The following is a 10364-nucleotide window of genomic DNA, read 5'->3' as shown; positions in this document are numbered from 1 at the left end:
GTACATATGGAATTTAGTCTGTAGAGCTCTGTTCTGGGGCATCACCTAATATGAATGATTTCAAAGTTAAAAATATAGTATATTTATTTCACTGATAACCAGAAATGTTTGACCCCTGAGAGTATATTACTTGTATAAAAGTGTACCTGCAAGTTGTCTCTTGGAGTTCTTTTCCCGATTGAGAAACCTCCCCAGTCATTCTGAATAAACCTAAACCAAGATATTTCCAAACTGTGTGTGTATTTGATTTTTCTGCATTTATGTCTAGTCTCCCTAAACAATCTGTACCAAGTTTCAGGGGTAGTTTTTGAATTGTGAGTTTCTGTCTCTTGGCATCCAGTGCTTCTTGTTCAATAGAACTCTGATTCATTTTTCAGAGATGATCCCAAGATGACAGTATTTTTTTTTCTTCAGAATCCTTCCTTGAGAGAAATTCCATTGTGAGGTAATATCGGCTCAAACTCTAAAATCTATGTCGCTTTAATTTCTCCTCAATGGATGTAGACTTGAAGTTCAGGATTCTTCAGAGATCAGCTGCCAAGTGACTCGAAACTTGAGAAAAATATGCACTTCATACTGTGCCACATGAGATTTAGAAAAGGACAAGGAATTATTTCATCTGCTAAGAGACCCTGGTTAATCAGGACAAAGATAACCCATCTTTTTCATCAGAATATAATAAAAATTCATGATACTTCAACAACACCACATTGGAGACATTTTATTCTTTTTGCCTGAGGTCAGAAGTTGAAACATTTTGGTACAATTTTGAAGTAATTAAAAGGGGAAGAATAAAGGATTTTACCAAAGAGGTAAGTTTGCTAAATATTGGGTAAGCCAAGTCCATAGAATGATATTGCTATGATGATATGGCCAAAATTAGTTTTTAAACTCTCCAAATAGGATAGATCAGCTCAAGTGTTCTTGTGCACACTTGACATTAAATGTAAAATTTACATGACTCTTAAACCTGAATAGCAGGTCTTTTTGGTCTTTTTGAGTTACCAAAATGTTCTTTCAATCTCTCCATTTTAATGAGGGTCTGGTGATGTAACATGACTAGTATTCCACAGCTAGTGGATTTTTTTTTTTACATATACTCTTTCAAAACTAATATTCCTGAATTCTATTTCATTACTTTTCCTGCAATTGTACATGTCCATTCATGAACAAATAAAAACATTATTTGCAATGGGTCATGCTTCTGTTGGACGCTTAGATTTGTGTACGGAACATCATTAAGTGACATTCACCCATTTGACTAATGCAAACACAATTCCTAGGGATCTTCCATGAATAATTTATTGGAGAAATAAATGTGTAACCACTTTTGCCAACTATAGTCATATCATAATAGCATTGAAATTTTACTTTAAACATTATTAGATTTCATAGGACAATGACATTTTATATTGTATTTGTTACACAAGGGATTCACTGGAGGGTTCACATGTAGAGAAATGTAAGAGACTCTATAGCAGTGCTTAGAAGACTTAATGTGTGTGTGTATCATCTGGAAATCTTGTTAAAAATGCAGATTTTGACTAGGTTTAACTGGAGTGGTGCTTCAGATTCTGCATTTCTGATAAGCTTTCAGGTAGTGCTGGTGCTGCTGATTCATGGACCAGACATTGAATAGTGAGGCCGTAGACAGTTCAGATGACTGTTCCACAGTGTCCTATACCTTGACATTGTGTGGGTCATTCGAAATGGTCTGTCTTCCCTATTCCTATTTTATGAGTCAGAAATATTTGATCAGGAATTTATCAAAATCAATATTTCTTCATCATGATGTCTTGAATTGTGTTCTTAGGGAAATGAGGAATTGGAGAAAATATGGTTGACATGATAATGATAATTTTTTCCCCTCATTCATTTATTCAAGTATCTAATACTTTCCCCGCTCTGATAAGCACTGGGGATACAAACATTAGGAAAGATGTGCTTTGCTCACATTTTTCTGTGTTGGGAAATAATGTAGTATATTGATAAATGCTGTATAAAGGGACATTATGTGCTTTAGAATTATGATGAGGGACAAACAAAAGGTGACTTGAGGTCCCAGACAAACGTGGCGGAGGAGAGAAGAGAAGAAGCAGGGAATTGATTTTTAGTGAGCCCTTACTATATAGCAAGTGTTTTGCATGGCTTATTTAGTCCAGTCTTTCAAACAGCTCTGTGAGCTAAGTATTTTTCATTCCTTTTTAAATTTACATTAATAATACAAAGTTATATATGTAGAAAAAAGCAGAGCCAGTGTTTAATTGTAGGTTCACTTGGTTCTAGTTTTGAGCTGATTCCTGTCTCTCATGCGGTCTCTCGCATATAGTGGCATTTGAGCTGAGATTCCTTCTTTCCTTCATGGCACTATTTGGTCCCTGAGATGATACATGTTTATACATTGTAGTGGGTTGAATAGTTCCCCTTGTAGTTGAATAGTTCCCCAAAATATTCATGTCCATCCAGGGCTGGAGAATATAACCTTATTTGGAATAGGCTCTTTGCAGATATGATTGAGGTCATACTGAATTAGGGGAAGTCCCTACATCCAAGGACTGATGCTTTTATAAAAACAGGAGAAGACATAGAGACACAAAAATAGGAAACCATGGGAAGACGGAGTCAAAAAATGGTGTTAATCTGTCATAAACCAAGGAATGCTGGGAGGAAGCAGAACGTGGAAGAGACAAGAAAGGATTCCTTCCTAGAGCCTTCAGGAGTGCGGCCCTGCCAACACCTTTGTTTTCAGACTTCTGGCTTATGGTTATTGGTGTGGCAGCCTTAGAAAACTAATATACACATGCAATAAAAATGCATTTATGTGTTTGTTTATAGTGTTGTATCTAACTGGAAAGTAAGGCCCTCTTATTTCACAAATACTTGGTTTTTCACACAGACATGGTTACAGTGTCCAAGGCTATGCCTGGAGTCCATGCCTGGATAGTCAAAAATGTTTGTTGAATAAAGAAGTAAGTGAACAAATTTGTGAATTCCAGATTTTTGATACCTCTCCTTTTTCTCTTTAAAGGTCCATTTCTACGTATATCACATACAGTGAAAAACATCAGTTTGAGTTTTTATTAGTATGTTGTTAGGACAAGGAAGTAGAATAGTAATAGCTGTGGAGGAGAAGGGTTTTCCCATCTTAGTAACGTGAGTTACCTTTTCAAGCTGAACACACTCAGGATTTGAACATTTTATTTATTTTTGCAATTTTCCTGGAATGTGGGCTCAGAACCAGTTATTATTTTTTCCATTCAACCAGAAGGAAATGGAAACTAGATGTTGTTGTCTAAAAATCATGAAACTAAAGAGCTGAAGGCAATTTTGGACCATTCATATAAGTTAAATAAATAAGTAAAACTCATAGACATTAAGAATAAATTGCTCAAGGTCACATAGACAGCTGGAAAATATCCATACCTCAGAGCCTGGGAATTTGACTAATTCCATGAATGTTTGCTGTGCTTTTCATGATTTTTAAACAAGTTATTTAGCATATTATGATTTAATAAAGCTGAGTAGCAAATGCAAGGGTGTTTGTTATATACATCTCTGTAACTTTTTATGTATTTGCTCATGGAGTAAAAGGCTATTAATTATTAACCTTTAATTACTGATTATATTGCTAGCCCCCAGTTAACTACTGATCTATAAAAACTTTTTTTCTTGCTCTCATTACAGACTGTCACCCAACAATGGACAATAATCAAACAGCAGTGACTGAATTTCTTTTTGTGGGGCTCACATATCATCTTCCACAGAAGATTCTTCTCTTCTTGATATTTCTTTTTTTTTAAAATTTTTTTATTGTCATGTTAATCACCATATATTACATAATTTGTTTTGGTGTACTGTTCCATGATTCATTGTTTGTTCATATCTTCTTGATATTTCTTTTTATTTATCTTGTCACATTGCGGGGGAACTTGGGGATGGTCACCCTGATATGCATGGATTCCTGACTCCAAACCCCCATGTTCTTTTTTCTTAGCCACTTGTCTCTTGTGGATGTCCGCTCCTCTTCTTCTGTTGTTCCAAAGATGTTGTGTGATACTTTTCTGGAGAGAAAAATCATCTCCTTTGTGGGCTGTGCTGTACAAATGTGGTTTTTTGGTCAGTTTGTGGTGACCGGGTGTTTCCTCTTGGCCACCATGGCATATGACCAGCACATAGCCTTCTGCAACCCCTTGTTGTATAAAGTCATCATGTGCCAGAAGGCCTGTGTGCAGCTGGTGATAGGGCCTTATGCCATGGACCTTCTAAGTTCCATTACCCATGAGACCTTCACTTTTCGCTTACCCTTCTGTGGTCCCAATGCTGTCAACCACTTTTTCTGTGACATTCTCCCTGTTCTCTACCTGGCATGTGTCCCAGAACAATAAGTTGGTTCTTTTCATTATGGCTGGATTAATAGGAATATCAGTGCCCTGATCACCCTGGTCTTCTATATTTTTATCCTCAAAACCATATTGAATATCTACTCTGCTGATGGGAGGCGGAAAACTTTCTCTACCTGCTCCTCACACCTGTCTGCTGTGGCCATCTTGTATGGGACACTTTTCTTCATTTATATAAAGCCCATTTCAAGTTCATCTCAGGACATTAATAAAATGGTTTCTGCAGAAAGACATGTATCATATGAACTCACTGATATGAGGAATTCCTAATCTCAGGAAACAAACTGAGGTTTCCTGGGGTTGTGGGGGGTGGGAGGGATGGGGTGGCTGGGTGATAGACATTGGGGAGGGTATGTGCTATGGTGAGCGCTGTGAATTTTTTAAGACTGTTGGCTCAGTTGGTTAAGTGACTGCTTTCGGCTCAGGTCGTGATTCTGGAGTCCCGGGATCGAGTCCCACATCGGGCTCCCTGCCGAGCGGGGAGTCTGCTTCTCCCTCTGAACCTCTTCCCGTTTATGCTCTCTATCTCTCATTCTCTCTCTCTCAAATAAATAAATAAAATGTTTAAAAAAAAGACTGTTGAATTACAGACCTGTACCTCTGAAAGAAATGATACATTAAATGTTAAAAAAAAAGAAGATAGTAGGAAGGGAAAAATGAAGGGGTTGAAATCGGAGCGGGAGACGAACCATGAGAGACTATGGATTCTGAGAAACAAACTGAGGGTTTTTGGGGGGGGGGCGTGGGCAGATGGGTTAGCCTGGTGATGGGTATTAAAGAGGGCACACACTGAATGGAGCGCTGGGTGTTATACGCAAACAATGAATCATGGAACAGTACATCAAAAACTAATGATGTAATGTATGGTGATTAACATAACATAATACAAAAATAAAAAAATATAAAATGGTTTCTGCATTCTATGCTACATAGATTCCCATGTTGAACCCTATCATTTACAGCCTGAGGAACACAGATGTAAAAGATGCATTTAGGAGGACCATTCATTAGGAAGAATTTTCTGCTAGGTAGGTGATTCAGAAGGAAGCTTTTGCCATTGTGCAGGTGGCATGGCTAAAATGTGTACTAAAAAAGAGGTGGACTTGGCTTAAGGAGTTGTGACTTTAAACCTTGAGTCTTACAATTATCAAGAGGATTAAAAGTTAACATGCAGTGTTGTGTTAGTTTCAGGTGTAGTATATAGTAATTCGACAGTCTTAAATTTGCATGTGCCTGGATATTAATTGATAATTACACTTTAATCATTCTTACTGTCATTTCAGAGTTTATAGAAAGCATGACCTGTTGGAGTTCTGCTTTTGTAAAGATAATTTTTAGACCTAGAACCATACCATTTTAAATAAATTTCTCTGGTATTTGAAAAAAGAATTAAAAGCAAATCCTATACCATTTCTGGTTCTCAATGTCTTAATTTGTAAAGTGAGAGTAACTGACTCAATGCCATCTAAATTACTTTTTTCCTAAAATTCTATGATTTTATACAATATGTTCAAACTCCCATGAATGCTATCTTTTCATACAGCCACACAAAAAAAGGAAAGAAGAACTTTCTAGCTCTTTATATAATAATATAATATCCCCCAATTTTGCAGTTTTCCTTTCTAGGGACTTAGTCTCCCTTTCCAATCCTTGAACTCAATACATTACCTGCAAGGCTTTTCAACTCAGTACTTTATAATAACACAAGTCTCTGTTAAAAATAATTGGGCACAAAAAAAATCTAATGAAATTTTAACCCTTTGTAAACAATGAATGGAAGCCCTAGGTGGAAGTTCTCAGGAAAAAAAGTGTTAAATGAGTGAGTGAATAAGACAAAAAAATATGCGTGTAGTTACTTAAAGTCCTAATTATCATCTTTCTTAACAACCTGGACACAGGTGTGGTTTAAGGTCCTATTTTCCAGATCAATTTCTTTCATCCTTTTTCTGTTCATTGATGTTTTTTCTTTTTTTCTTTTTAAAACTTTTCCAGCTTTATTGAGCATGATTGACAAATATAATTGTAAGATATTTAAATTGCACAATGGGATGATTTCATATATGTATACACTGTGACAGAATTCTCTCCATTGAGTTAATTCATACATGACCTTATATAGTTATCTTCTTTTGGAGTTGGTGAGAACATTTAAATTCTACTCTCTTTGCAAATTGCAGTTATACAATACAGTGCTCTCAACCACACTCACCATGTTTTCTATTAGATCTTCAGAACTTATTCATCTTACAAGAGAAAGTTGGTGCCCTTGATGTCTTTTCAACCCAAGCTGATTGAAGACCCACATTGCTCCTCATGGGAAGGATCACTTCCCAGGATTACTAATGTGCATTTTCTCTGTCTGCAGGTGCTTCTAGTTTATGGTCTACATATGTTCCTGACAATTTTTATTTCCACTGCTCTACCTGTTATGGTACTACGTGCCTACTCCGCTGTTACATGGGATTTTGAAACTAAAGTTGTTTGTCCTTTCTGCCACTCTTCAAATGCCAGCCATGGCTGTTCCTCTCCTCAAGCAACATTTATTCTCTTCTGTTTTCCTCTTCCCCTTCTCCCTCTGTTCCCTTCCTTTCCCTTTCTTTTCTTTCTCATGACATTAGTGTATGAGAAATGATGTAGATTGCCATTGATTTCGAGGGAATATATCACATCTAAACTGAGTCCTCATAAGCAGCCAAAATCATTGGCTCTATTTTCCTTCTTCATGTTACACCATCTTGCATCTTCTTATGAGAAAACTTTTTTTTTTGTCATTTTATGTACATTGGGTAGAGCCCATGTTTTCTTAGGAAATGGTCCATAATTAGACTTCAATTCTCTCATTTTTATCATGGGATCCTTCTTCACTGAAGCTGGCATCCTTCTCCAAAAAGTCACTGGCATAGTGTGGTTGTTTGCATTAGTGCCTGTGGATTTGTAGGCTGGTTAAGTCTAGGAAGAACTGGTTAATACTTTGATCCAGTTTTTATTTATTTATTTATTTATTTATTTATTTATTTATTTTAAAAGATTTTATTTACTTATTCATGAGAGAGAGAGGGAGAGAGAGAGAGAGAGAGAGAGAAGCAGAGGGAGAAGCAGGCTCCCAAGGAACAGGGAGCCCGATGTGGGACTCGATCCCAGGACCCTGGGACCATGACCTGAGCCGAAGGCAGACGCCCAACCATCTGAGCCACCCAGGCGCCCCTTTGATCCAGTTTTTAACTCAGTCTCTTGCTTTCCTCCACATCAGGGTCATATTTATTAAGGCTTGGTATTTTCTTGTGGTTCATGGAATGATAATAAATATGGAATGTCAGATTTATTTATAAACTCTTAAGTTTATTGAGTCAGTGGTTTTTCAGGGAAGAGGAATGGGCATATTCTAGGTGCCATAACAGGAAGACCCATGTTATAAAGCTTATCTAATCCAGCAACTTGACCAGGCCTCAAACAAGCTCCTGTGATTGTTGTTGAAGAGTTTAGCTGTTCTGTTTCTTAGGAGGCTGATCATATTAGTTGAAGAGGCTTTTGTAAACCCTGACACTTGGGCTGACACATTGAACACATATGGAGCCTAAAATATTTTCATGGCAGTGATGCTGAGAATTTTAATCAGGTCAAAGATTTTCTTTTTTTCTTTTTAATTTTACTGTTTCCTCACTGATGTACCTGAAGCACCTAGAACACTACTTGATAAAAGTACTGATGCATTAAATGAATGAATACAGGGGTACATATGGAGCCAAAATATAATCCACCGTTTTCCTCTGAAACACCTCCATGTCTATTCCCTTCATTGCTGTGGCCACAAGGGAGGCAAAAGGGAAAATTTTCTGGGTCAGCCTTCCAAGATTATCTGTTTTTTTTCATCAATATTTTGATGTGTAGCACTTAAATGGTCATTTAGGCCCAGAAATCTCTGGTATTCCCATACTTTTCAGCTGTCATATTGTGCTATCTGAGTTCTTGAACTATTATGCCTTGTAACTGAGACATATTAGGTTCTGTTGATCTTACATAGCAGAAACAAGAAATGTAAGTGTAGAGAGTAAGAGAAGATACTCTATACCATACAAATGAATTCCTTACCATGACACTTAGCTGTCATGCTAGTAGAATAGGAAAAAAATTTGATGTAACAGAAAGGAGTATCTAGAAACAGATGGATGAATGGTTTGGGAATTTGTGCATGATACATTTAGCACTTCAGATTTCAGTTTTCCGTTTTCTTGTATAGGAAAGTCACACCAGGCAAGAACAATTGGAAAGATAACTATGGAGAATTACCATATCAGATATCAAATATAACATTCACATTTTAGTAATTAGAAATATGGCAGTAAATTCCTTATTTTAGTATAACTGTCGTGGCAGAAAAATAGCAAAGAATGTTGTCATATTTCAAGTAAATACTAAGAGAAGATGGAAGAATAAAAGACATATTCTTTTAGTTAGATCATCTATTCCTGCCTTCTGGTCATTTAGTACTGTCTACTGGCCTCTACTCTCTGGGGGTCCTATTATCACTGTGGCCATCAGCTAGCTCTGTATTCCTGTGACATTGTCTCCTACTGCCAGTCTGGTCTAGAGAGAATTGATACCACCAATCATATTAGTGATACTAGTGCCCTCATGTCTTTTCTAAAGACAGTAGAAACTGTAGCAGAAGTGAACTTGTATCTCTAAAGCCCAATAATCTGTGTGGTGAGATCAACTTTTGGTCTCTTGGATCAGTCATAATTTTGGTAGAAATGAATTCCAGGAGGTGTCTAAGGGAAGAAGTCAAAAGCCAGCCAGGCAGTCGAGGCCAACAAAGGTATAAAAGCATTGTTCCAAGTCTGGCCCTTAAAATTCAATCTTGGCTCACTTCTTCCCTCTCCCATCCAGGAACAAACTTCTGTCTGTTCAAGTTTGATCTTCCTAGGATGATCTCTCAAAGAAACAACTAATTCTTTTCCATTCTCACAGAAAGTTCATATTACCCAATACCTTCAAGAAGTTAATCTAATTTTTCTTCTGCAGCCACATTCTTAAAATTATGTGTCCACTTATTCATTTACTCATTTGTTTAAAAATATTTATTGAACATTTACTCTTTAAAGCACTATTCCAGAAGCTGGAGGTATAACTGTGGAAAAACTAAACAAAATCCACACTAGTTGTTGTAGGGTGGTATGATGCGATAAAAATTCAATGTTATGTAATGGTAATTGCTTTGAAAAAAACACTGTGTAAGGGGGAAAGTGGATGAGGCTTGGGGTTGGGTTAGCTTTACTCTTTAAAAAGGATGATTGGAGATGGCCTCTATGATGAGCAAAAGTCTGAATGAAGTGAAGAAAATCGTGCAGATACCTGGAGAGAAACGCACTAGAAGCAGAAGGAAGAGAGAGGAAGATTCTGAGGTAGAATCCTATTTTGTTTGTTCCAGTAGGAAGTGAACTGGGGCGCCTGGGTGGCTCAGTTGGTTAAGCGTCTGCCTTCAGCTCAGGTCATGACCCCAACGTCCTGCGACTGAGCCCAGCAACAGACAATGGCTCCCTGATCAGTGGGGATCACTGCTTCTCCCTCTGCCCCTCTCCCTGCCCCCGCTCTTGCTCTCTTGCACTCTCGCTCTCAAATAAATAAATAAAATCTTAAAAAAAAGAGCAAATGGACTGAATATCCTGATGAGAGGGAGGAGAATCCAGATCTTTGTATTCATCCCTTTCACTGAGCTTTTATGAAGTTTAAATGGGTTAATACTCTCGAGGCAGCTTTATGAAGTTTGAACCCAAACCCATTTTTCTACCCATATATTTGAAATTTTTATACAGCCAATGCAGACTACCTTTGTTTCTCAAAAATGCTGTCCAAACTTAGAGCTCTCTTTTGCTGCATAGGCACCCCAATCCACCTTATTTTTATCTACCTACATTTACCTCCCTTTGAGATTAATCACATCCAAGAGACTATTTTCAAACCCTT

The 10364-nt window shown here is 37.3% G+C and overlaps 1 pseudogene; it reads left to right on the top strand.

The window, feature by feature from the left end:
- The first annotated feature begins 1531 nt into the window (after positions 1-1531).
- Positions 1532-8673, top strand: LOC113913551 (annotated as a pseudogene).
- The last annotated feature ends 1691 nt before the right edge of the window (positions 8674-10364 follow it).

This window comes from Zalophus californianus, chromosome 11, assembly GCF_009762305.2.
Source record: "Zalophus californianus isolate mZalCal1 chromosome 11, mZalCal1.pri.v2, whole genome shotgun sequence".
NCBI classification, from domain to species: domain Eukaryota; kingdom Metazoa; phylum Chordata; class Mammalia; order Carnivora; family Otariidae; genus Zalophus; species Zalophus californianus.
The sequence above is the reverse complement of the archived record's forward strand: the minus strand, read 5'-3'. Positions and strand labels throughout refer to the sequence as shown.